The 26,534-nt window shown below is 41.2% G+C and overlaps 1 protein-coding gene and 1 long non-coding RNA gene across 16 annotated transcripts in view; one reads left to right on the top strand and one right to left on the bottom strand.

The window, feature by feature from the left end:
• DYNC1I1 (dynein cytoplasmic 1 intermediate chain 1) overlaps window positions 1-26,534 on the top strand; it is a 190,984-nt gene that overhangs the window by 45,828 nt on the left and 118,622 nt on the right. The gene's annotated exons all lie outside the window — the stretch shown is intronic.
• LOC310893456 lies at window positions 1,744-5,361 on the bottom strand. Its single transcript, XR_014579003.1, has 2 exons — window positions 5,310-5,361; window positions 1,744-4,107 (listed from the first exon to the last, which is right to left on the bottom strand). It is a non-coding gene; the product is annotated as an uncharacterized lncRNA (long non-coding RNA).

Raw genomic sequence — 26,534 nt, 5'->3', positions numbered from 1 at the left:
CAGACTATGCCAAGTATTTTCTGAGAGGTCTCTGGGACACATTCCTTCACTGTACAGAGGCTCTCCCATTGCCCCAGAACAGCAGCCCCATGTAGCCTTCAACGCTGGACCCTCCATAGCACTGCAGAACTGCCTTTTGCTAAAGGCACACCTTGGAGAAAGCGGCAACAGGAAAGCCATGTCCTGAGCTCTGCCCAGGATGAACTACTCACTGCCATACAGCAGTGAAAGGATGTTTGCCTAAGCTAACTTTTCAGGTAGGAGAGCAACCCGTACACTCAAGCTCTGCTGGGTGCCTGCCTCAGGTCCAGCCCACCACTCTCCTACATCTGATGGGCCAAGAGGTAAAGTCTCTGAGGAGAACAGCACGTTGTCCCCCGCACCGAGAAGAGAGGTACTCCTCTGATCTGCCTCACCTCAAAACCAGAGAGGGCAGCAAGAAGAGGGTTTGTGAGCTCTCTGGCTTATCTGGCCAGTATCAGGAATGTCATTATTCCTTTTGCGTGAAGTAGAAACTACTTCCTCATCAATTAAGTGAGATGTTTTCACTTCACTGGCTTCCCAGACTGTCACTGCAAATAGGTTTTTCTGAAATGCATTTCTGGAAAATTATAGATCCCTCATTCACGGGAGATCTGAATTTCTAGAAAAATGAAGGTCCTTTTTACTTCACCGGTTGATCATCTTCACGTGGGGAAAACTAGTGTTAGCATACTCACCTCATGAACAGGGTAATATCTTACATCACAAGAGTTTGCCCAGTTCTGGCAAAGAACACAATTCAGACCTGTGCTCCAGTTGTTTATCTGCTGTGTTCAAATAATGAGAATATTGTGGCTATTAGGGAAAGAAGTGAAATAAGCTCTCTATTCCATTTGGAAGTAGACCAGAATGAAGTGGCAAAACAGAGGTAAAATTTCAGAGTTTGGGTTGGCTTCTGCATCTCTTTGACACTGCAGTTCTCTGAATGAATATTCCTGAAAGCTATTCTTATAAAGTGCTGAGGAAGGAGAGTCGGACTCTGCTCTTAATCTAAGATTCAGAGTCTAAGACTAAGACTCATGAATTTAGGTATCCATGTGGGAAAACAAGTGATGGTGACCACTGTAGGATGAACCAAAACTCTCTAAGCCCCAATGACTGCCTTGACTAGGTCTTGGCTGATGAGCTTAATAGCAGAGAGCTACATGGAGGCATATTAATGTAGGTTTCTCATTTCCCCCCATTGCTGAGTAAACTACATATGACTGAAAGTGTCATATGCTGATACCGTATTAGGGCTGTGTCCTACTTTAAATTTTAGTAATCAGATGAGGAGTTGCCAGTGACTAGGGCCGACAGGCCCAATTACTGTAAAAATGAATCAGGCCTCTGGAAGTTCCAAGATAAAATGCATTTATTAAGTTATTTTTATTTTGATACTTATGAGCTGAGATTCCCAGGTTTAAGCAGCATGGAACTCTGGCTCTGGCTAGCTTCTATGACGAAGTACAGCAGACTCTGTGCCCCGTGTCCTTTACCTGTGTAGCTCATCTCTAGCTTTGTGAATGCATGCTGTACTTAAGCAGAGCCAGTCTCAGAGCTAAGCAAGATCATACCCGAGCTTTCCCATGCCCAGTCTTTCTAGAGCTCACAGGTCAGCAGCTGGGGGTTAAGTTAAAGAGCTTACTTTGGCTTTTCCCTTCCAGGGAATCTTACAGCTCAGCTCAGCCTGAAGAGTGCTAGACAAGTCTGGACCCAAGAATAGCTTCGAACCCCTCATTTAATGGGAAATACAGATGTACATTTCTGCATTGCCATGCATGCAGTGTTTGTGTCAGGATGCATGAAAATATGTGCAATGGAAAGGCAGTGGGCATAATCAGGGAGGAAAGCAGAGACCCTCTGTTGTAAACAAAAGATGGCATTAGAAAGTAGAGCAGAACTGGGACATAAATTACTGCTTTAAAATAAAAAAGACAAACTGAGGATGAATCAGTGCTACAGCCAACTTCTGGTTTTAAAGAGACAGCCTTTTTTAGATTTTTATTTTTTTTAAGTACGCATTAGTACTAACGAACACTAATTTTGTAAGAAAAATATTATGATCTATCATAGGCAGTATCACGTATCATTGGCTGGTTTAAGTTAGCTATAAAAATCTAGTTTGCCTTTTCTTCTTAACCCTCAGTCCTGCAGAGTCATACTGTGGATGTCAATGGCTGGCATAAACACCCTAATTCAAAACTGCTTTGTTTGATTAAATCAACAAAGCTTATTTTGTACTGTTGTACCAGACAGTACAAGATTGGCTGTGGCTAAAAAGAAGCAAAGCAAAGATTTGAAGCACTGCACTTTATGACAATCTTTCAGTAATTTCTCTATGCCTGTCACAACTTCACAACTGCATCCCCTTTTCTAGGTAATAAGATTTCAAAGGTGAGATTTTTTATTTTTTATTTTTATTTAAATTAGCTATTGAAATCTTTCAAAGACATTCAGGCAGCTCCCTCTGGTGGTGCAGCGATGAACCAACACATCGTGCCTAAGGGATGCTGCAGGTGAGTGAGCAATACCTGTGTAATGTATAGAAAAAAAACACCTTATCTTTCTTTGTCTGAGGCAAGAACTGCATTTAATAGAAGGTGCTTGAGTTGTATGACTGAAAAGCTGTATGCATGTGAGCGATGATGAAAGACACATGAGAAGAGACCAAGTCACTGTCTAAAAAGTTGGGGGGGGAAAGGAAAAGATATTATCTAGAAACTTAAAAAAGAAACTTTAAAAATTCGTTTATAGGTGTTACAAAAAAGTTCAGGGGTATAATATACTAAAGAAATCATATGGAAGCTCTTTTCACAGTTTTTATAAAGTGTAAATCTCTCAGGACAGCCACATTAGGCAGGTACCAGGTGTGGTGGGTCTGAGTTCCACTCCCAGCAAGCTACAGGCAATAGGTCTGTACCTGTAAAGGATTTCTTCTACCAGCGACTCAGGAGAACTTTTTGTAGTAAAAAATTGGGTCAGGGCTTGACTTTGGAAAATGTTCCTCTGTTTATTCCTGTGCAGCATAATATATTTGGCACTGACAAGGGTTTCTTCTGGGTGGAAGAAAGAAGAGGTTGTAGTCTGTGGTCATTCACGGGTTTGGTATTTAAGAACAGGAGTAGACATCGACTGCCTAATCTCCTAAAATAAGCAGTGCATGGGCTAAAATAATATATCTGTAAGACAGTCCCAGTCTGGCTGGTTATGGGCATGGTCTACTGGTTTATTTATCAGTGACAGCTGTGCAGTATTTGCATTCATTCTCCCTGTGTCTCCTCCCGGGTCCTCTTTAAAGACTTCTCGAGAAGGGTGTTTCTTACACTCAGGATGATTTTCAGACGGTTTTCAGCCGAGAGCTCTCTTAATGCTAAACTGTTTTGAACAGGCAGATTGGAGAATTTATTAAGCACCAGTAATTGTCTGGGATTTATCTAGTAAGAACTGATTTAACAGAGACAAGATTGGTTCTGGCCACACGCAGTAGGAGGTTTGAGAAGGGAAAGCTCTTTAGGGATCTTAGACTTCTTCCCTGATCATGTCATCAAATGGGGACAGAAGAGTAATTTTACTCTTTGCAGCTCCTCCACAAAATCTAGGGAAGGTCTTCTGGAAAAATCAGGCCCATGTGCATCAGTTTCCTGCTCCAGAGTGGCCCACGCCTGCTGCAGCCCCTGGTTTCTCTTGCACAAGGTAACACTGCATTAAAAAAAAAAAATGTCTAGCAGTCCTCTATGAGTTTGGAAGGAGAACAGACCTGCCACAGCTGTGCCTGCACCTTCTCTAAACCATATAGGCTCCAGAAGATCAGAAACATAACAGAAAGGTTAACTGCCTTTTGCACTGAAATGAGGAACCATTTGAGGCTGTAGCGTCCTTGGAGAGGACTGTTGTGTGGCTGTGATAAATGAAATAACAAAATGAAGCAATACTGCTTCAGAGTCGCTGCAGACTGAGTGGAGAAGGGTCTTGCTCTGCCTTCCCTCCTTGCAGATCCTGGTTGATCCTAATGGCTGAACCTTGCTGTATGCTTTTGGTAAGTGGATCCCATTCTCTACAGGAGAGATGTGAGGCCACTCTATCCTGGAATAAAGAGAAATCCTGTAGTCAGCCGCCTCGTGCAGAACCCAGCGTGCTCCTTTAGCTGCAGTGGAAAATGCGTAATTCAATGAGATCGTGGTACATCTGGCGTCACTTGGTGGAAAACAAGAGCTCTGATGTTAGCAGTCTTGACCTCAAACTACTTGAAGTAGCCGCAAGTCATCTCACTGTGCCTTTGACCCATCTTTTTGTCTTGACATCTGAAACTAGCAGTGATCCATGAGTTCAGAGAGAAGCCCGGTAACACCTGTATGCAAATTGCATCCTTTGTGGGCTGAAAATGAAAACCTTCCTCTAAGTCTTTCCTCTCTGGAAAGGATCCTGCCCATGTTTTACACATGAACAACTGTTATGTGTTCCCCTCAAGCAACCAAATAGTTCTGAAGTTATTTGTAAATATATGACTATCACTATGATAGAATTGAGAGCTTTGAACAGAAGGACAGAAGGAAACTCTCCCTCTAATGAACAGCACCGTGATTTGTAGAGTCAACAGTCGACAGCAACACAGTAGCTAATTTTTTCTCTATTTGCCATTTTGACATGTTCCTAGTTCTCACTTTACCATATTTATCATTTCAGTAATGTTTGAATATACTTTAAATTATAAATTATGTATACAAAAATGTAAAACGGGGGGAAAGTTGGTTTAACAGTACTTCCAATAGAACAATGAAAACATAGATTTTCATTTTCTCCAGAAACAAAGCCTGCTTATTCCTACCATCCCTATAATTCCTTCTTTAGCCTAATGGATGATGCCTATTCAGTGTATACAAGAAAATTAATACCCAGCACCTCCTATTGCATGTTTAGTAAGTTTTGGCAAACCCTGGCTTTGTAACATGGACCAATTCTACTGGAATTAAAGACAAGATTAAGAAAAATGTGCATTTCAGAAGTAGCAGTTATTAATCCTCAGTGCTCTAATTAGCACTTAATCTTTCTAATCCTGTAAGTAGATACAAAATCAGTGCTGAAATAGACACAGACTTTAATGAAAAAAGCCCTTCATTAGTAGTGTAAAAAAGATGTACTAAAAAAAAAAAACCACTGTTCTGTTACTTTACACTTCTCAATTTGCTTCTTGGCACTTTTAACTCAAAGAAGGGGAAAAGATCCACATGCCCAAATCCCTTCTTCTGTTTTAACCCATGCTACTAATGTAAATGGTCGAAAATTACGCAGCTGAAAATTCTCCTGTTCCTCACTTCTCTATCTTCAATTCTATAGCCGAGCCCCAGCTCAAGGAGCTGCCCAATTGTGCCCTTTTGTAGTCCCCCTTAATTGGCTCATTTCCATAGGAGAGGACACCTGCCTTGGAGAGCGTCAGCTGCTTGCCCTTAGCCTAACTGGAGAGGGAGCCAAATGGCTGGCTTGGGTAAAACGAAGAGGTTTTGCCAGGCACCACGTTACTACCCGCCCTAAAGACAAACGGGGGATGCACGCCAAGCTGAGTCTTTGTTCACTATCGTCTTCTCCACGGACTGACCCCCAGCACCTGGGCAGAGCCCTCCAATGGCAACCCTGGGACCCTCTTCTCCCTCCCAAGAAGTGCTTCCAAAGCTCTGCAAAGCCTTTATTTCTTGTAACGAGGGGTTGTAGGTTTGATCTGCAATGCTTGAGAATTCCCCCTCCAAAAGCAGTAGTAGCTGGATCTCTTCCAGAGAATCCTTTTGCTTGCTCACACACACTCTCAAGAGTTACTATGAAAACTGAAGAAACTGGTAATGAAATGAATATGTCAGTGAAGCAAAAGTCTGTGTGAATTCCCACTGACCACTATTAATAGAAGATGGAATTCTCTTCTGCTGCAACACAATAGACTGTCTCCACAAATGATGTCTCTTTTCACAGACCCTGGCTGTCTCTTGTCCATCTATCTTATTTAAAATAAACTTAGCATAAATTCACTCTAATAAACTTAGCATAAATTCACTGTAAGCCACAATTAATTCAGATGTATGTCCTAGCTATTACCCTCCAAAACAGTGCTCTTTTTTTTTTCCTCCTGCATGTTAATGTCCTACTGAAGGCCCACAGAAAATGAATAAATAATCATTATTTTTCTAAAATTTGTTGCACTCAAGTCATAGAGCTTCACACTTATTTAAAGTCTATAGTTGCATTATTGCTGTGGGTACTCTTTTTTCTTCCTCACCCCACTTGCCTTGTGAAGTTTGCCACACCAGAGTTCAAAATGTGTCCAGTTCCTCTAATTTTGGCACAAGCAGATCCTTGCACATATGAAAAGCCCCACTTGTCTCAGTAGTAGCTGCTGGGTTTTGAGGAGTCTTGCAGATCTCACTACTTGATTTAGAGCAGGAGTTTTTTGGAGGTTTGGCCCCAACTGTCGAGCTGGAGAATTTTTGAAATTGTAGTTCTTCATCGTGGTTATTTCATATGTAATTTCTAGTCACCTCCACCCACTCATCTGCTATGAAACACAGAAGGCACTGAAAATTTTGCCTGTGACTACATGAAGAACTCTATATGCTCTGGTGCTACATCATAGATAATGTGCAGGTTAAAAATAGCTCAAGTCGAACTTCCAGAACAGAGTCTCAAAATTGTGCTGAGCTGTTGTCTTCACAAACGAAAGCTGGGGAACACGCACACTGTGATGGTTGACACCAGCCAGGCACCCACCCAGCCACTCTCTCTTGCCCTCCTCAACAGGACAGGAAGAAAATAAGATAAATCTCATGGGTTGAGATAAGGACAGGAAGATCATTAACCAATTACCATCATGGGCGAAACAGCCTCAGATGCAGAGAAAGCTCTGCTCTGGTGCCTGGAGCACCTCCTTCCTCTCCTTCTATGGTGGTGGTGTCTACAGGATTGTTTCCAACACTTTTTTCTCCTCGTTCCTTTCTGTGCCATGTGATGTTTTGCCCTTTCTAAAAGATTTTCCCAGAGGCATGTCAAGCTGATAGGCTCAGCTGTGTCCTTTGGTCTCCTGGCATCTTCTCAGAGGTCACCCATTCAGCCCCTGCCAAAACCTTGCCACCTGTATCCAATAAGTACACATATTTAGAAAAAATGGTAAATTAGTAGCCAATGATGTTTCTTGAATTATGTGCCTGGGATCAAGTCTTTGTTTTGCCTCACAGGTGAATGCTTTAACCAGTGAAGTGTTGGGGAATCTGAACAAGGTATTTGTTGGACCATATTTTGGTACAACCATCTTTTGGTTGTTACATTATTTTTTTTTGTATCATCTGTTTTATTTTGGTATTTATGGATTTTAGACAAGGACTTAAAGTTACTGGTTAATCTGGGTCTTCTTTGTGTAGTCTGGAGATAGGGAATTTAGTGATAAATTTGGTTCTTTGGAGGAGATCCATTGCTGAGGATGTTGAGAAGTGGTAGAAGTTTGTTTCTGCCTTAGGTCAGCTACACAGGCTCTGTGTTTCTAGAGATAATCCTAGAAAATGGTCCATGATGCCTGTGCATAATGGTATGGACTGGGTCATCACACCTCCCGTATCAAAAGTTTAGGAGCAGTCAGTTGTATTCATACTGCTTCTTGTCAGGCTCACAGTATGCTGTGGTAGCTACCCCATCGTCTTATACAATGAGACAGTGTGAAACTTTTTTGCATGCATGTCACACACCTCTAATCTGCAAGCGAGTCATGCTTGGGGTTCTCTTGGATGGATGGCTCAAGCCAAGAAAGAGGAATCCAACACAGCTTTTTGAGGTGGGTTATGGACTGTCCTTCAGTCTGTGCCCAGTTTTCCAAGCTAAATGCTTGGATGGGTCCAAATCTGAACTGGGTGGGATATAACATGCATATAGTTCATACTGATTCGGAATAAGGGTTACTTCTTGTTTGCATTTTACTCTTTGCTAGATCAGGTGATGTGGAAAGCTTGGATTTAGGGCTGGGGATTTCAAAACACGCATACGTTTTAAGGATGTAGGAGTTGCTGTTTAAACTAAGGTACAGCAGATTTACATCTGGGTCTCAGTGGTGCTGTTGTGAAAAGGTGGTCCGTGGACACAGTGAGCTTACATTTTTAAGACGGCCTTGGACACAGTTACAGTAGAGCATGCAGGCACAAGTGCACCACTGGTAATGTATGCTTGGGAGACATGGGTCCTGTGATTTCCAGACTAGAACATGGAGGCAGAGAGTGAACAGGAGATGAATCTTGTGATCCTCCTTTTCTTATCCCTCTGGTTTGTGGACTGAACTGTGTTAAAAGGTTATGGGTACATTTATATATATATTTTTAAGTATTTGCCTATAGTTATATCTATAACACTTAAATAGTCTTATTTATTTACCAATATTATATCTGTAGATGTACAGATACTTGTCAATGTATATATAAAAGTGGCCACTACAAGATCTCACCTGATAGTCTTGATGACACAGCAATGGAGTGAATGTCATGAGTCTTATCTGTATTACAGTCTAGATATGTAGTTCAGGTCAAATCACAAACCGAGTTAGAGTCACCAGAGAAATATAGGTATCTCTTTACATTTACCCATAGGGGAGACCACTAACAATCAGAACTTAGCGAATACATTTCAATTACAAGCTTCATTTTTAGATGGCTGAAGTTAGATGAGATAAATCTCACCATTTTGCAAAGACAGTGTGGACAAATGCATTATGCAGTGTTTTTTGTCAACCCCTGAAAGAGTTCTGGGACTGTTATTACCCTTATTTGTTTTCTTCAGCTCCTTTATCTCTTACCTTTGAAGTTGCTTGTTTTGCCTGTGTGAAAGTGAAGTAAAAAAGCAGGTGACTTATTTTCCTCTGAAACCTGTGTGATTGAGGACAGTGCTTCTACAGCTGCTATTTAGACAGTTGGAGTGAGAAAAAATAGAAAAACAACTCTGTTCTTTTGTTTCTTAAATTAAGTACTGCTTTCTTACTAGACAGAATACTTTATTGTGTAGACTCAATGTAGCACACTTCATGTGCTAACATTGATTTTGATCTACCGAATTAATCTTTGTATTGTATAATTGCTCAAATGCATGTTGCTGTCTCATCTTGCTTAAGGCATATGCCTTATAGTAAAGGTAGAAATAAAATCAGACAAATTATTTGGTCTGAAGAGCACTGAGCATCAAGTGGATACAGATCTAAATCTAAAATTTATAGCATCACGACTATGAAATGGCCAGGAAAACCACAGGCCTGATTTCTGAGCTGTAGGATGAGGTACTTACACTTTTATCTGCTCTTTCCCCACTTCCGACAATATCACATAGATTGTGGGACTGCTCATGTGACCTGTGATATTTCTTGTATCTTGACAAGGTACAGAAAATGAAGACCCACTTTTATGTATTAGCTATGCAGTGAGTATGTTTTCATACCTAATTACTGAATTAGTTCTAGTTTACAATTATCCTTAATAAGTCTGGATTAGGAATGGTTAGTAAAAGTAACTTTGCTGTTTCACAGTTCATCAGCTTGAGATAATTTAATAACAAAGACTCATGTTGCAATCAGGGAAAGGACTCCCACTGACTTCAATGGGACCTGGACTGGGACCAAAATGAAGTGCTTGCCATGAGTCGAAATAGCTGACTTTGTCACTGACTCATCATGTGAAACCCTTCAGTACATTGTAGAATCATTTTATTTGGATTTGATTAAACATAAAAGTATTTTGCAAGGCTTTCCAGCTTTGAAAAACAAAGTCATTTACATAAGAGCTAAGCGACCACATAGCTATCCTCTTTTACCCTGGTTAATAGCCTTAATCCTGCAAATATTTATGTATGGTTTTAGCTCTGTGCTCATGATTAGTCCCTGGGAATATATGATTTTCTGACAGACATGTATGTGTTTGCAGGAGGAGGTCTGATGCTGTAACATTCATTTGCTGTATACAGCTTTGATGATGGACTGTAAGCTCTGAAGGGCAGGAAGTGTAATTGTATGTCATACTTAGTATGGGACGCAGAGGACATAAAGAAATACTGATCATGGCAAAAATGTTTTACATACATATATGTGTGTGTGCGTCTTAAAGGAAAAAATCCTCCTTGCCTATATTTCCAGGTTGACTCACTTTGTCAACTGCTAAAAATGTGCCTTTTATTATTAACACCTTTTATCAATCCAATGAACAATAGAAACTACAACTGTTCTCCACGACTGGCCACATCTTGCAATAATTTATAAATGTCCCATATTAAAAATAATACACTTATTCAAACTTTTTCAAAATGTCCCGGCGTGAGCTAATGCTTTTGTATTATTATTAGTTTTGACAAACCTGATTGTGTGCTGGCCATTGTTAAAGGGTTGTATCTGCCCCCACACCCACTGAGAGACAAAGAATTTTTAATGAATTTAATTAAAACTTTATGTGTTTTATGGTGTTCACCTCCAGCTGGTGTGCCATTCTTCTCTGGTGAATGAAGTTTCCTCTAATGCATAATGATGTGTTTTATACGAGGGATGTTTGAACCCCCTTCCTAGTAGCCCTGAGGTAGTTTCCATGGTATGACACAGTGATGAAGTATTTAAAAGCAGGTCTCTTAAACTTAAGTGAATTATGTATATGGTTAAATGCACATGCATGAATGCATAGATATGAATCTTAAAATAAGTTCCAGAATACTTTTTTTTTTTACTTTTTTTTTTTTTTCCAGAAACAGTCCTTGTGGGCTAGCTTACATGACCCATACTGCTAAACACTTGCCTGTACAAATGGCACATTGACATGAAAGGGTCTGGTTATTTGACTGCTTGCTTTGGGAGCAGGAAGTTAAATAACGTGGTCCCCTTTGGTCAAAACACTGAAAACTGACATCTGTACCAGGCACAAGGTCCTGCTGATGGTAGGCACTTCTGGTGCTGCTGTAATAAAAATGAACAACAGCAACATGCAGATAGTCATGTTAGCAAATATTTCAGTGCATTTTATGAGACACATCGAGATGCTGCAACAAGCTGGGTCATTCCCACGGCTAGTTAAAGTTAGTGGTGGAATTTTAGTCCTCCAAATCTCTTGTGCTGGTGGGGTTTGCATTCAGGGCCTCTAAAAAAGACAATGACTTGTCTGCCTTCCCTGCAAACTGTTCTGTCAATGTTTCTTCTGCTGAGAATCGAGGTCTTACTAAAGAAGGTAAGTTGCTTATTTGTTTTAGGCACTTGCTTTTCAAAATCTTGAGTCTGGGTGTGGCCAAACTGAAATACAGAGCTGTCTTTTTGTGGTTCTTTGGAGGCTGAGATCTCAGTTGTGCAAGAATCTTGAACAAGTTCCCCAGGGAACGAATGAATGAAGCAAGATGTCTTCAACCAAAGGAACAGGACTTAAGAAGAACTCACAGCTCTACAGGGAGTTGTGTGATCCCCAGAGAAGTCTCTGTATCGGAGTCTACAAACTTTCAGTGGTTTTGCAGACACTGGAAAAACTCGGATGAATGTGAAAAGGCATCTTCATAAATAATGCCTCTCGTTCTGATGGTTGTGATGGTTTGAATAGGAAACTGGTTACAAAATCACCATCTGTCAGCACCTCCCTTTTATATTATTGACCAACTCATTGACATGGGGAGAGCCCTCTATATGGCCTTGTTGGAAAGTGACTAATAGGGGAGGCTTTCCAGGAGGTGAACCTTCAGTGTATCAGCTGGAAAACAAATAATCAGTGCTTATCAAGAGATAAGACCTGTTTGTTGTGAAGAGGGATTTCAGGTTTTGAATAAAAGTGTAATCTTTAACACGGCTTTCCAAGGATTACACAAAAATAATAACAGGATATCAACATATGTCTTTTTCTCCAACTGATGAAGAAGCAAAATGATGCAGGAGAGGACCAGCCATATGCTAAATCAGGAAAAGGTTTTGGAGAAAAACATAAAGAAATTTGGCACTTGGTGGAGTGCCAAAGAACTTAAGAGTTGCAGAAGCATCATACGCTAAAGAATAACTCCTGACTCTGTGGATGGACAAGAAGGCAAGATGGATAGAGCAGACAGGCGGATGAATAATAGATTGTAAAGGATGAAGAAATACTAAAAGGGAAGTGGAGGAAGTGCTGAAAACCACAAAGACATATTTGTATTTTCCTAAGAAATTAAGAGAGTGCTCCTGGAGGTGGCAGAGGGAAAGGATGTGAGGAGCTGACATCCTGCACTGGAAGAAGTCTGACCACGGACAATGAGTCATTTTGTTGCATTGCTCCTGATTCCAGATGCTCTGATTGTGGTCTCCACTGCAGTTTTGTTCTTTAGGTAGAGTGAAGGAGAAGTAAACTTGGCCTGATCAGCTGCAATATACTCTTTGGAGAAGGTAAGGCTTCTGTCAGGCACCACAGAGAGCTCTTGGACTAAGTGTACCAGCAGCCAAGCCCTTGGTGATGTTCTGTCTTAGGGGGACAAACATAAGTATCAGGATAGAGCTCAGCTGGGTCTGTTATCAGCTGGTACATTAGACACTGTGCAGAGGCAGTGTAAATCAGAACAACCCTGGCATAGTCTGGGAGTGGAGGTGCAGGTCTCAGAATGGCCGCCGTGCATCCTGGCCTGGGAAGTCTGGCTCTGGGGGTGGGCAGAGCTGGATGAAAGGAAGGCTGCACAGGTATAAGGCCATGATTGCATCGTGCAGCGTGGGGGCGTTCACTTCACTAAACAGTAGCAGTCAGGGCATCAAAGGCTCTGCAGCCCACCTCTTGGTAAATCAGTGCTATTCTTTGCCTTTCGTTCACGTTGCCAAGTGTTCGGGCTGTGAGGCTCCTGTATATATTCCTCTGCTCTCCAGCTCTGAAACAATGCCATGCTTATCTGGAAGTTTTTTTTCCTGGAGTTTCTTTTGATGAGTAGTTTTGTGAACAAGGTAAAAGAAAACCAGAGGACTAAGACTTGGGACTACAAGGGTAAACTTGGAACCACTTATGTGCATGACACACATCAGGCTGTGAACACTGACAGTCTTGACATTAGGCCAGTGGGTCCTTTGCAGGCATGAGCAGAAAGGCAGAGCCGTGTGAAAGCTTTGGAGTCTAGGTGTTGGTTGTAGTCTTGCTGTTGAAAGCAGAGAGAGAAAAAATCAGTTAGGAGAGAAGCAAAACTCCCGAAACCAAGACTTATTTTCATGGTTTGTAGATTTTTTTGTACAAGCTGGCTAATTAAGAAAGGAGAAAGATGTATGAGAGTCTGATTTATAGCAAGTTTTATTAGCACATGAAAACGCCACAGCACGGTGAGGACTAAAGAATGAGCTTAGCTTGAAAAAAGGGAGCTTTCTCAGCTCAGCTGAAGGACAGAAGGGCAGAACCCACCCTGCCACAGTCCTTATGCAGAAGAAGGGCTTTTTCTGAAATGGTGCTGCTAAGAATATTGTTTTAATGAGTCTTGGAAAAGCGGCCCTCTTGCTGTCCTAGGCAACAGTCCTCGGTTTCCTGCTTTCTCCATATAGCTTTTGATGCCACAGATTTTACCCTCCCAAAGTCTTTGCTGTGTTAGAGGAACTGCTCTGACAGGTTTTGTAGGTGGAAAGTTTACGTTAACTGGTCTCAGAGCTGCCAGTGGGAAGCATTAAAAAAGATTTGTGAATCCGTGAGTAGGATTGGGGATATTTCCTCATCCTTGTCTGCTCTCTACAGATGCAGGAAACAAGTCACAGTCATGGATAAGTTCCTTTTTACTTCTTCACTCTTTACTTTTAGGCCCAGCCTTTCCACTGCCAGTGTCTCTAATTGCCATATTATTTCCCATTACAGAGTTATTTGATTCCTGTTTGCTCTACTTTTGCTGAACTCAACTCCCTAACCCCATCCGTCCTTGTTTTCAGCTCAGACCACGTACTGAGTTTCTGCTAGCCCGACGCCCACCCTCTCAGGAAAGCCCTACTGGCAAGGAACCCAGAAATTCATTTCTCTGTGGGGACTCAGAACCACCACCAGAACTGCATGTCTTCTACTCCCACCAGACCTGCTCTTAACACCATGCCAGGCTCTGCACTGCGTCATGTCCTACAGTCCCTGTGCACGATTGCTCCAAACTGGAGCACATCACTCCTCCCTCTTCCAAAGGAAACCAGGGCATTGAGAGATGAGGCAGGTGGAGGGAAGATGTGGCCCGTGAGTCCCAGCTTGATGGGCTGCAGCCAAGTTACACATCCAGGGATGTGCCACAGGAGAGGCTTCTCCTTCAAGGTAGACTCAGGTCTAGGTCTAGGTGATCTGAGTGGGAAAACTCTGGATGATTTGGGCCAATGCTGGAATTTGGAAGCAAATCTGTGCACAGATGTCCATAGTAACTGGTGGCAGGACACAAGTGGGAAACAGAAGCAGGAAATCTGTGCAGCTCAGTCTTTCACCCACTTTAGAGGCTTATTGAAGGGCAAAGTGATTTAGTACTAGATAGGGCATGAGGAGATATTTTACATTTCTGTCTCTATATAAAAATGCCCATTTCTCTTTCTTTGCTTACTTTAAAAGTGTCTTAGGACTCAGCCATGCTTTTAAGAGATGAGTTCCTCACACTCTTCTGAGCTTACTGGTACTGCCATATGTACTGTTGCAGGACAGCAGCATGCGATGAGAATTAAGTGATCTTTGTTGCATTATCTTGTGGCTTTGCAGCTGAAATCATGTACAGTCATTGGAAAAGATATATATCTGGGTAGACATAGACCAACATGTCATTTTAGTGTGAAATAGAGTCATTTTGATGATAAACAATTAGTAAGATGCACTATCAATATCCTTTAAATATTCTTGGATTGGAAACACTGATTCTATCAGAATAGGAAGATAATTTTATAAAGATAGAAAACAATAGAAATAACAGACTTTGAACAGTAATGGGCATTTAAGAATTCTGCCTGTATTTTCCTTTGTCTCTGACTTCAGGCCAGATTGTCTCTGTGTGGAATGTCCTTAAAAGCATAAGGAAATTATACCACATTTTCTTCAGAAGAAATATGATATTTGGCTTCTGTATCTTCCTTAAATGCTTGAAAATCCTTGGATCAAAGCCCACAGAATCTCTCCTGAGGAGAGATTTGAATGTGGATAATTATGCAGGAAACTATGAGCACTTTTATGTTTTAGCTTCATTTACTATTTAAGTAGAAGTTAAAATGAAATAAAAAGATGTATCATGTCTTATCTTGACAGGTTTTTTTTCTTTGTTTTGGAATCCAGTACTCACACTGTCTCTGAAGACATAATGAAAAATTTTATGTAGAATTAGTTTAAATCTTTCCTCCAGTATTCTTTTTATTGAAAAATATTCTCTTTGAAAAGCAAAACTTTATACAAAGCCTGCCAGTATTGTCAAGATGACACACTTTTTGGTGACCTTTGCTAAATCTGAATAAATATTTCAGTCACTTGTGGCTGACTGTTTTTTTCTGCTGTTCAGAAAATGCTATCCTATGTGATCAACAAAACACACGAGCACCTCCTTTTCCGAGGGCAAATTTTTTCTCTCCTAAACTCACCCACCCATCTGAAAAATGCAGTCTTCAGCTTTGAGCCCTCGGAGGCTCTTGGGCCTTTCAGTGAAGGGACAGCAGTGAAGAGTTACTCAGGGCAGGAGGGTGTGTACAGCAGAGGATGTAATCCAGTTGTGGGGGGTATAAATCAGTCTTCTGCATAGGATATGAGTCAGTCACTGTTTTGGCAGTTCAACACCCTCCTTGGATCACTTCGCAGGGGATGCCACATGCAGCTAACCTTCTGAAGGCGCATGTCGTGTAGCCAGCGAAAGCCATTCCCTTCTCGGACTCTAGGGCAGAAACACTCGCTGAAGCCAACTACAGAATCCCCACTGACACAAGTGAGATCAAGGTTTTACCCTCTGGGTCTGAATCCCCTGTATAGCCAGGCTGCTTTACAGTGTTGTGTCAGACCTTAAGTCACATTCATATTGGCTGTAATGCCCTTCTGCACTCCCAGGGCTGCAAAAAACAGCTTCCCAAAACTGAGGCCAGAATAATTGGCATGCATTTGAAAGATTTGCCCTGAATTGATAGCCATATGAACATAGTGCCATAGGAGGAAAATCAGCAATTATACCGAGACCTCTTCCCCCTGCCCACCCCAGCCCCACCACCCCGTTCCCAGGTTGGCTTCATTAGGTTCTGCTGTGAGAAGGATACCCTGGAATTGATTCCTCTTAGACGTGGTACTGCACGGGGATGAAGAAAAGCACCCCACCCTACAACCGAAGCTGGTAGGCTCTGAGTCTGCACCATCCAGTAACAACCTGAAATCAGACAGCTCTCCAGGTTTCCTTCCAGTATACCACCGATTCATTTCAGCGGTCATAATTTACAAGGTGGATTAATGAAAAAAGGCAGTGGATGTGTATTGATCAAAGTGCTGATCGTTCTTCAGCCTAGGGCTGACTCAGGAAATGATGGTCTCTCTGCTCTGCTGCTGGGATCTCCTGCTTTATTGAGGTGGACACGCATGTGCTTCATATCATTAGTCGGTGGCACGTTGTGTAGTTGTTATAAATATGCTTGTTTCAGGTCACGATTTAAAGAAAAAAGCAGCCTCTCTGATTTGTTGTAATGACGGTGTGCTGTCTGCACTGTGTCATTTTCTTTACCCTTGTAGTGGGATAACATACAATTAGGGACTGATGTCAGCCTGTAAAATTTTGGTGTAAAATTCTGGTCGCACCAAAATACCATACTTCTTAACAAAGCTGGCAGACGTGTCCTTTGGCAGCAGCTGCTTGCCATGTGATTTAAAACTTCCTGTCACTATAATTGATGTGTTTTTATTCTTTCCACTTCCTGAAGCCTGATCAGAATTAAAATTGCTGTTGGAATTTCCTGTCAAAGCAACTCATTTATTCGCTGAGCGGCGCACTGACAGTACTTTGATTGGACATTGCCTTCAGCTATTCTCAGGCAGAGAGATTGCTGTGAATTATGCTCCGTGCACAGGTTTGACTTCCATGCATGCCACATCTGCAAATATATACAGATTGTCCATCATGTGGTAACCTTGTCCTAATGAAAACTCCACATGTAAAATGTTAATGATTTGAATATCAAACTTGGCCACCTGCTGGGGCCCTGGCTTTTGTGTTTATTTAGGAAACCCCACCGAGTTTTCAACTGATTGTCTCACCATAACTTCTGCGTTGCCTACCAAAAGGGCTCTGGTGTATTTCTGCGCTAAGGAGAATTTACACCCTTGTGCAGCTTTCCTTTAAAAAAGCTAACATTTATGTGCTTTTTTTTCTTTAATTTTCTGCTTCAGTATGCTATCTGCATTCCTTCCCAGAGGTGGCTGTGTTATGCCGCCATGTGGCAGTCCTCAGCTGCCACTTCAGAGAGTTTGCCCAGTGGTTTGGGATCATTCAGGGTGAAAGACACTCTATGGACGCAAGTTGTTATTATTTGCAGCAGGAGTGCAATGCGATGGTGATGCTGCCCATTAGGAGGATAAGCCATTAAATTCACTGATGGGTGAATTTTTCAGTTACCCCATTTGTAACTTAATTTTCCTGTTAGAGTTGCTAGAGAATTATAGGTTATTTTGGGAAGCTGAATAATGGATAAGTATTGGATTGTTCTGCAGTTATAACTGACACAAAGTCATTGTCACCTCAGAGTAGAATAGATATAATGATACTTACTTAACTGCCTTTGTAAAGTGTTTTGATAACCCAGGTTGAAAGGTACTTACAACCCTCCAAAGTATTACTATTATTATAAGGGGCAATATATTATTTTTAAAGTTTTAACCTACATTATTTTGAGAAGGTTGCAGGGGTCATGTGCAGTCTTCTTTCCTTGGCCAAACTGGAAGCAAGAACGCTACCAATATTTTAAGAAAATGACCATGACAGCTTTGGCTGGTAGCAGTGCTGTGAGATCGTAATTGTCTATGTGGGATTTGCACTCTACCTGCAGCTTGTGGAAGCAAATCCCAGTGGACTGTAGTCGGTGGCAGAAGCTGCAGTTGGGTATTTCTAAAATCTACCATTTCTCCCACATGAAAAAAAAAAAAAGTCATTTTTAAAGAGCAGTTGCTTTAAGAATATACTTGCCTTGTACTCATTATGTCTTCTTTGTGGTCAGGAGCTTGGTCTTTTTACTTAACACAGAGGCAAGCAAACAGCATGTCACCTCCAAGCCTCCGTGCCTGCAGGAATAGAGCAGTATTCCTGTGCTATCCAGCTGGAAAAGTGGGAAAAAGCATGCAGGAGTTTCATGGAGATGGGAGAGCATGGTTACAAAGTAGAAGCTGTGAAAGGGAATGGGTTTATAGGGGAACAGAGGTCCACATGTGGAGCATGAGGCAGGGTGGCAGGAGCCCCACTGGCCAGTCCTTGGTGGAGGAGGTAGAGCTGAGATGTCTGGGCAAGTCAAGAGGAAAGAGCACGTTTAAGCAGTTTCAGCAGGTCAGTCGCTTACCCTAAGCAGACACCTATTTCTGTCTGAGAAGCTGTGGAGATGAGGGAGGCTGCACATTTCAAGATGTTTGGGAGAAGAGGCTCAGGGTGCGCGTCCGGCCCTGGGCTGGCATCCTGCCTCCGTGCACAGTGAGGGAGGGCGTGCGTGCAGGTTCCTGAAGGGGAGGGGAAAGGATAGTCAAAGTCAGTCCGGTTTTTAATTTTTCTTTTTTTTTCAGGAGGGGGGGCAAGGATAAAGAGCGAGGTAAAATATGAAACACAAACAAATAAAGGCGGTGTGCTGCTTCTTCAGCTGCCACGTCAGCCCAGCTGTAAATGCCCAGTGTAGGAACAAGCCAAACCAACAGTGCCGAAGGCTCCAGGAAAGACATAATGCTGACACGACAGTAACTGAGTTCCCAACTGATTTCAATCACTAGATAAATATCAGTTTCAGCCCTAAATGATATTCCCAAGTAATTGTCCAATGCCCACTTGGGCTGGAACGGTGTTCCCTTGGAAGCAGCTCAGGCCAACTTTAACTGCTGGGGAACGCGTGGCCAAGAGCAGACTTATGTGCTGGAGCCTGAAATGCCATTAAACAGGCTGTAGTCAGGAGGACAAAATGCCTCGTGTTTAGTCTAATACACCATGGGACTTGTTTGCTACAGTTACAGTATTAAAGCTGTAATTATAGTCAGTGAACCGCAGATGTACTGTAGCCATAGGGTTTAAACAGGGTGTTATTGCAGTAGAAACCACCCCCAGAAGGTTATAAGTTCATAGGGTCATTTCTCCTCTCTGTTTAATCAGATACTCAAGCCTACAGACTTCTTCGTAATCATCACCAGGTATTTAACATCTCAACCTGTTTTACGCAGCCCCCTCCGTTTCATTTTATATCTTGTTTCTGTTTCAAGACAAAGGGTATGGCTTAATGCTTGCATATGATTTTGTATGAAATTTTTAGTGTGAAGTGCATTTCTATCATGTGGTGGTTAGACAGAGATATGCCACTCTGCTCCAACATCAAGCCGCAGCTCTCAGTAAATAATAACGTAGATCCTTTTACTTGCGTGGAGATTGAAAATTGTAGCAGAAAACATGGATTTTGGTGCAGGAAAGAATAGGAGTAAACTCTTTGAGACAGTATAAGAACAGTATATTTGGAGATGGTATTAAAAATGTTTTTTTGTAACCCTAAACCAAAGAGATTCAGGGTTTCTGGCACTGCCAGTGGCACTGCATGGTGGTAGTCTGTATACAAACGGTCTGAACATGAACACAAGTGTTGTGCTGGCAGGTATAGGTGTCAAGTCTAGATTTGAAGTGACTGAGGAAAAATGTCAAAATTCATATTCCTTTTGCTCCCTGTGCTTGACAGACAAAATTTCATATTGAACCTAAAAGAGATGATAGCTGAATATTGACTTTCCATTTTAGCAGTGAGCATAGCCATTTTTTTTTTCTGATTAAGCAGGACTGTAATGGTTACCATGTAGGAAAATATAGGTAATATTAAACTGAAATATGTCTGTCTAGGGATCCATTCATTTCCCCAAAATAGCCAGTTTCTATTTATATATGAATGTCTGTATGTTTATATATATTTAAATGCCCCATTTGCTACACTGGTTTTAGCTTCTTGTTAGCATCACTTCTTGTTAGCATGATGTTCTACAGCACAAGGCAGCTGGAAAAGTGAAACATGTGTTCAAGAATTTATGCAGTGTCTTTACTTTCTTTCATTAAGAGAACTAACAATAATAGGTGCATATTATAAGTTAGCAGTGTTAAGCAGTATGTTATAGCCATGTCTGACAGACATGTTGTTTACATTCATATTTTATATTGGTGAAACTGTAGCTTTTTTATCAACATGACATTTTTCAAATGCAATATTTATACCTCTTCTTCCATACAGAGGAAACTTAGTCATCTAAAAACATGATATGCTTTAAATCCACTTGTCTCCTTTTCAATAAGAAAATACTTCAAATTACTTCCCCAACAAAATGCGTAAGTCATCATGTTCGGTACCCCAGGCCTTCTGTTAACCGACGAGAGAAAAATTTCTCACCTCATACTAACAATAACCCATCTTATTTTAACATGGCTGAAACCTCCTCTGTGGGTATGTGTAACCCTTGCTCGTTGCCTTAGCAGTTTCTTTCGGGCTGTGTATAGCCTCATTTTGTATGTGCTGTCTCTGCTAGAGTCAGTGGGAGTTGTTCAGACAGAGCAGGGGTGGTGGAGCACATCCCACCATTTTCCCAGAGGAATATCCTTGCTTAAATTGTCTGACTGTGGTCTCTGTGGGCCTTGGAGACAGCTAAAAATGCAAAATCTTTCCTTACCTATGTATACCCCAGAGAGATCGTGTGGTGCTGAGCTCCAAAATTTAATTACACTCTATGTGAAATAATTATGTATGTGGTGTGAAAAGACATCTCTGTCACTAAAGTAAATAAATATACAAATAGATAATCAATCCAGCTGAACATGATGCCCATAAAGAAATATGCTGTATAGAATACTGTCGTACTGTAGTATACAGTCAGCAGTACAGTGTACAGGAGACAGTAACATAAATGACAGTCTGCATCAAGTCTGAGTTTGCATCCAGTGTAGTACTTTTATTTCAACAGCATCCAGGACCTGGTATTTTAGAGGAAGGTTTCAGATGCTCAGAACAGCAAAGGTGCATAATTCCTCTCTCTTTTCATCATACTCAGAAAGATCTCTGTCAGTAAGTTGAGACTGCTTAAAATGCTGAAACATAAGTGTGGTTTTTTTTTGTTTGTTTGTTTGTTTTTTTCCCCCCAATATTCTTCCTTTCAGCATTAACTATTCCAGCCCTGGATATTACTACTCTTTCAGTACATGCCTATGCCCTCGTAAGACCATAACCCCAGCAACATCCTGTCATAATGAGCTCCAAGGTCCAATTACACCTTATTGGAAAAAAGTATTTCCTCCTCTCAAGTTTGAATTTGCTGCTGTTCAGTTTCACAGGCTATTCTCTTGTTCATGTTTAGTGCGACAGCAATGTCAAACCGAAGCTTGGCAGCTCTGTGCTATATACACACCCGTAGCTGAAACTTGCCCTGGTCTTCCGCTGGCCCTCCAAATATTGCAAGCTTTTGTCATATTCATCAGCGGATCAAATCCAAAGCTGCAAGAGACAAAAACTCCACTTGTAAAGAGAGAGAATGGTAATGTAGGGAGTGTTCAGCAGGTCAGTGGTTAGTTGGGAGAAGGTACTCTCCTAACCTTTTCCTGTGTGCTCCTGGTGAAGCCTTAAAGGGATGCCACATTTATTGGTCTTTGAACCAGAGGTTTCTGCTTTGCTCTCTGCAGCCCCTTTGGAGACTCCAGCTGCAGCCTGATCACTGAACACAGCATGTCTTTCCCAGCTTTAGACGTGAAGTGCCTCCTTTCCGTTAGCTGCTGGGGTTGCCTGTCCAGTCAGGGACATCTCTGGAGAGCAGCAACGTAAGAATCTAAGGTGGGATGAGCTGTCTTCAGGACATGCCTATTTCAGTCTGTTGACCACGTGGAGAGCCCAGATAACTTGCTTAAACTGGACTAAATTTCGGTAGGAGAAGACCCACCCTGTATCCGTGGGCAGCAACTGCTGAGGAAACAGTGGTGGTCGTTGGCCCACCAACACCATCGTCCATCACGCATTGACAGGCTCGGCAGCAGACAAAGTATTTGAAAGATGCTTTGGGAAAGAGAATGAGCATATCCACACAGCTGACTATTTGCTTGGTAATCAATTTCCAGTGGTCAAAAGTTTCCTTCCATATTTAGACGATGAAAGTAATGCTAGGCAGCTCTTTGATTACTTCCTATTTCATACAACTGCAGGTTGTAGAAGCATTTCTCTTTTTGCTGTGCTTATGTTTCCTCAAATTTTCACAAGATACGAGGTCATAACACAGAAATAACTCCATGCATTTCAGACAGTTATTAGTGTGTAATTCTGAATCTATTTTAGAAGAATATGCTTGTGTGTGCTTGATGAGCTGATGTGATAATTAGATTTCTTCTCTACATTGCCACGTTTTCTAAAGTACTAAAGGGGAATTTTGTGACTGTGTGTATTCTAGAATTTTGCTAAGTGATTAAACAAGAAAATTGTTAGAACAAGTTTGGTAAAGAACCAGGGAAAGTTGCAAACAATGCAAAGTGCATGTAGTTTGTCTCATTTTTGTGCAGTTCAGGCAATCCATTAATTATAGTGGAAAAGGTATGAGCATGCAGACAGGTTTGATAGACTGCTACATTATCCTAAAGAATCATTACTGCAGTCAGAGAAAGAAAAAAAATGAAAATTAGTGAGCAAGTGTTAGGAAAAAAAGAGTGGCTCTGGTGGCTGTATGGCTTTATAGGTTGATTGTCTGTGCTTCACCCTGTTGGTTCTGCTTTGGAGAGTGATATTTTTTCATGCTGTATTCTCTGCAGTGCTGAACTAAATGCAAAGTTTTCCTTTCATCTGCTTTGCACATCTTATTTCAGCACAAGGATCTTTATCCCTATGTTACACAGCTCTGGTTATGGAGAAGTATCAATAAATTAATGAAGCTAATTTTTATCTTGATGTACATAGTGATCACGTTTGATCCTTATCACACCATCCCTATTCTTTGTAAGCCGTCTCCACTATTTTTTCTGTTGTTAGACCTTTAGTCACAAGAGCATTGACTGCATTTTTATGGAGTTCAGCAGTTGTCTCCTTTGTGTTGCTCATTTAAACCTATGGGATGCACCTTTTTTCCAGTAACAGTGAAATGCAGTGTGATTTCAGGAAATGCTTATGTGGTCAAATGGCTTTGATACAAGTACTTGACATGGGAGAGCTGTTCCTGGTGATTGGCCCTGCCAACGGCCCTTACCGTCTGACCATTGCGCTGGGCCTGATAACAATGAAATATAATTCATTCTGGTGAGAACTTGAAGGAAAAAAGGACCCACAGATGTCAATCACGCTGCTCAATGCTCTACTGAATAATGCATGGATGCTAGAGTACCATGGAGATGCAGATTACAGAAGGAAAAGTAGAAAGGGAGCACCTCTGCGAGAGGAACCCGGGGTTCTGGATGGCATCCTGCTAGGATTCGGCCAGGCTTAGAGACACTTCAAACACGTGAATCGGGCACTGTGAATTCTCCCTCTGTAAATATAGACTGATTGTAATCACCATATAAAAGGAGAGTCCCTGGCCATCCGACCCTGACTGTTGTATTTATAAATGTCTGTTCGGTGAATTGGTGCCATCAGGATGCGGGGAGCCTTACGCCATGCACGGCCCCCTGCAGTGAGGCTCTGGGAGCCCAGCTCCGAGTAGGCCCGCGGAGCTGGGAAGGAATGCAGTGCTGGGAGAAAGTTGCCTTCTGAGATGAATTGTTGTAGCTGTTTCCAGCCAGAACCTGGTCTTGTTTTCTGCCAGTAAAATAAAAACAGCTGAATTAGTTTTTGGGTATGAATTCCTTTGGCACACTAAAAATCTTCGCTGTCGCAAGCCAGCCATTCTTCTGAGCCCATTATGGAGATACACCAGAGGAGAAGGTACAATAGATTGATGCTGCACTCCCCCAGTTAGTTCTTTGGGAGATAATATTAACTAAAGGAATTTAGGGCAGCCCCGAGGCTCCTCTAAGCCATGAAACATTCCCACTGGTTGCAAGGTTTGGGAAGGAGGGAGGGCGTAAGGGTGATTGAAAGGTATGGGAGCACGGTTTTAGGATCCGAGCCAAAGTTACTGCAGTTAGGGGAAGTCTTTCTGTTGACTTCAAAAGGTTTTGAATCAAGCCCTAAGGATGAAGGAATTGAAGTCTGACTGGTTGAATTATAATACCAAAAGGTTTTAGCTTCTCTGACAGGGGTAAATTTCATCCCTCCTTAGCTGTGAGACAGAAAGAAGTGTGTGAAATGTGCTATCTGCCCCAAAGTTGCCATTCTACTAAAACTATCAGCTGGCGGGCTTTTCTCTCTGTTTGCCTGGGGTGCTGTGTATGATCCTATGTGCTTTTGTGCAAAGTGAAGTAGTTTCATGGAGCAAACTCTTGTCCTGCTTTCTGGAAAAATGAGCTGGGTAGTCTATTCATAGGTGCGATTGGTTGAACGTAATTTCTTGTAAACATAGAAAAATAAACTTGAAATTCTGTTGAGGACTTGATAAAGGGGAGTTCAGCTTAGTGCCATTAGAAAGAGTCTGAGTTTTGTCGAGATGGTATTGATGTTATTGATTTGTTTTCATATAAACTAAAAATTACAGCTGAACATAAGAGCCAGTTTGACTTTCAGTGTCCCCGGGGAATTGTCTCTTTCTCTGTAGAATAAAAGCCTGGAAGTCTCTTGCAATCATGTTGTCTCTTTTGTAGACGTTGTAAAAGTTTGGTAGTATTTCTTTACCTGCAAGAAAAAAAGACAAAATCCTGTTAAGAGAATTTATATTAAGGAAATAGGTTATTTATGAAAATGTTTCAGTGTAAATATGAAAAGTATTTGTAGGATCTCTTTTTTTTTTGTTGTTACTTTTTCTTCTAACTTAATTCCATGTCTCTAATAAAAAGCTGTAGTTAGAAAATACTTTCTTTTAATATTCTTATAAGTAGCCTGTACATATACAGAGCTGTACTTGGGCAATGAAGGTATGTTCTTTTTGACTCACAGAGAACTTAGTGCAGAACTATGATAAGCAGAGTGTTTATAAGGGAAAAAGATATCTGTAGTAGTGAAATACTACAAATAGTTGCATAAAATGAAAGTTAAAAAAATGTTTCAAACTATTACAGTGATTTTACTTTTGGAATTCTTTTTTTATATATATATATATATATATATATAAATTAATTTATTTTAACCTGAAAGAAGAATTTCTTGTATATGACATTCAGGGATGTGTGATATATTCAAGTATGCAAGCTGCTTTTTTAACAGTAACATTCTTTGGAACGTACTGAATCAGTATATTTTGAAAGGAAAAACACGTTAAACCAATCAGTTACATGAAACTGAATTCTGTGTACTGGGTGCTAACAGCAGAAACCTCACACAACACTGGAGCACCAGTTTAACTGTTTCTTGTGGTCTAGCACACAACTTGGCATGTAGGGCATATGCCTTTGAGATGGACTTTTCATCAGGGTGAATGACATCTCTTTGTAATGTACTCCATGCAAAATCAGCAAAATAGCAGTCTTCAGTTTCATCAGTTATATATTTTCCAGGCAAAATTGTGTATTTGCACAGAGACACAAAGTTAAAGAACAGGAAAGAAAAAAGAAAAAAAAAAAATGAAAAAAACAGTTTAACCACAAACATCTTGATAAGTATATAGACATGCATTCTCCTGAGACTTTGCTGTGCTAAAATGTGGAAGAATCTTGAACTACTGAGCTGGTATGAAAGATGAAATTTAAACCTCTACCATTGTGTTTTTGTTGTTGATGTAGTAACAGCAGTACTAATATTCCATTTCTGTGCCTTTAAACTGTGAGTGGCAGCGTGCTTTGCAGGGGTTGGTGTCCTTCTCCCTGTTCTTTTAACATGGAAGCTGCAGTGCTGCAAGTTAAGTGGTTTGCCTCGAGTAATATGAGCCAGTGGCAGAATCAGGACTTACCAGCCACGTCCTTCAGTTTTCTTTTTTTTTTCCAGCTAGACTATATTGTCTCTGATTGTGTCGCTGGAACAGTATAAGAAACTGATTTACAGTATTGCAGAGGGGTTTACCTAGAAAACTACAGGGAAACAGCCAGTAGAGTGTGCTGCTCTCTTATGATGAAACAAAAAATAAATAAATCCCCAGTTTTTCCTTTGCCTAAAACCACCTAAATATCTTTTCTCTTTCTTATTTCTTAATATAAAATTAATCTTGCCAGGTTAGAATTTATATCCCTTTACCATTGCCTTTTCTGGAGCAGCATTCACAAAACCAGCAGGTAAAACAATTCTGAGGCACGCAGAAGACCGTTAACCCAGAGCCAGAAGTACAGTATAGGAGAGCAATGGAGTCAGATTATCTCATTTTTCCTTCAGTTCCTATTCTGAGAGT

The sequence above is a fragment of the Anser anser genome, assembly GCF_964211835.1.
Source record: "Anser anser genome assembly, chromosome: 2".
In the NCBI taxonomy this organism is placed as follows: domain Eukaryota; kingdom Metazoa; phylum Chordata; class Aves; order Anseriformes; family Anatidae; genus Anser; species Anser anser.
This window is presented reverse-complemented; position numbering and strand designations above follow the sequence as displayed.